Source organism: Echinops telfairi, unplaced genomic scaffold (genome assembly GCF_000313985.2).
Source record: "Echinops telfairi isolate 266 unplaced genomic scaffold, ASM31398v2 ScPeMD7_7466;HRSCAF=8504, whole genome shotgun sequence".
In the NCBI taxonomy this organism is placed as follows: domain Eukaryota; kingdom Metazoa; phylum Chordata; class Mammalia; order Afrosoricida; family Tenrecidae; genus Echinops; species Echinops telfairi.
Window position 1 is genome coordinate 2,744,951 of NW_022111366.1, and position 1,715 is coordinate 2,746,665.

The following is a 1,715-nucleotide window of genomic DNA, read 5'->3' on the forward strand; positions in this document are numbered from 1 at the left end:
TTCCAGGGACTCGTACCTCCTGAAAGTATCCCTGGTGGTGTACACGCCAGGCTGCTAACTGCAAGGTCAGCAGTTCCAAACCACCAGCTACCCCTCAGGAGAAAGATGGGGCTTTCTACTCCTATAAAGAGTTAGTCTTGGACCCTCACAAGGCAGTTCTACCTACCCTAGGGGGTCGCCATGAATTGGCATCGACTCGAGGTCTGTGCGTTTGGTTTTGATCTGTGTTCCCCCCCATAACATGTTCCAGGTATGTGGGACCCGTCTCCACAGCCTAGCTTCTAAAGAGCTTTCTGGCTGTACGTCTCCCAAGACAAGTTGTTTATTCTGTGGGCGGTCTGCGGCATGTTCAGTATTCGGAGCCAAGACTGTTCGGCAAAAGCATCGACCCTTCTTCCGTCTTCTTTATTCCTGGTCTCCCTTTCGCATGGACAAGAGGTGCCCGGACACTAGCATGACTTGGGTCAGGTGCAACCTCCACCCTCACACAGTGACATTTTTGCACTTTACAAATGCCTTCTGCAGCAGATTTGCCCGATCTAATACACCATTGGGTTCCTCGCTGCTGCTTCCATGGACGTTTATTGTGCATGCAAGCAAAATGGACTCCTTGATAACTTCAGTCTTTTCCCCATTTGTCATGATGCTGCTTATTGCTCTAGTTGTGAGGATTTTGGTTTTCTTTGTGTTAAGGTGCAAACCATACTGAAAGACGTGGTCTCTGATCGTCAGTAAGTGTTTTAAGTCCAGGTGGCAGGGTGTGGGAGGGAGGGGAAAGTTCAGGAGGGAGTGTGGGGGAGGGAGGGGAAAAAAGAAGCGCTGATACCAAGGGCTCAAGTAGAAAGAAAATGTTTTGGAAATGTTGTTGGCAACATATGCATGTACAAGTGTGCTTAATACAATTGAATGATGGATTGTTATAAGTAAGAGCCCCCCAATAAAATGATTAATAATCATAATAATAATAAGCTCCTGAGTAAAAGTGACCACTTTCCAAAGTTTGAAGGGACAGTCATGCCAGACATCAATAAGGATAACTGTGTGAATCAATAAGAATAACTGTGTGAAAGAATTCATCTGAAACTATATAGTCCTATATTCCCACCATGGAATTATTGAAACTATTTCTATGATGCTGTGAAGAAGAAATGAATGTTTCTGTACAAACTCTTTTAGTGGGTTATCGTAGAGAATATAAAGGACAATAATTTGAGACGAGGACTAGAGTAAGGAATGGCTTTTCAGCCGAGGTTGTAATCGGGCTTGAGTTGATTTATGCAAGGATAGAACAGAATGTTGTAGAGCCTTCTAGGAATACTACTGCCTGATTCTCTTGCCATGTCCTAGGAGAAAGCACAAGGACAGAGCGAGGGGCAGAGCCTCAGAGAGCAGGAGATTCACTCGAAAAGTCACTCCACTCAAAGAACTGGAACAGGGCGAGACAAGGAAGGCACTACCCATGGGCACAGCATTTAAGGGATCAAAAAAAGTATTCATCAAGAAACCCTATCTATTTTAATGCAACATTAAAAAAAACCGAGTTGGCAAAATTTGGCTTGCAAGCCAAAAGGCCTGTTTTCATAAATCAAGTTTATTGGGAAAAGGGCCAGGGTGAAGGTAAAGTGAGGGAGGCAGGGTTGTGCAAGTGTGGGGTTGGTTCCTTTATTTCAAATGCTGCTGTTTTGTTTAAAATAGTGTTTGGTTTTGCATTCATT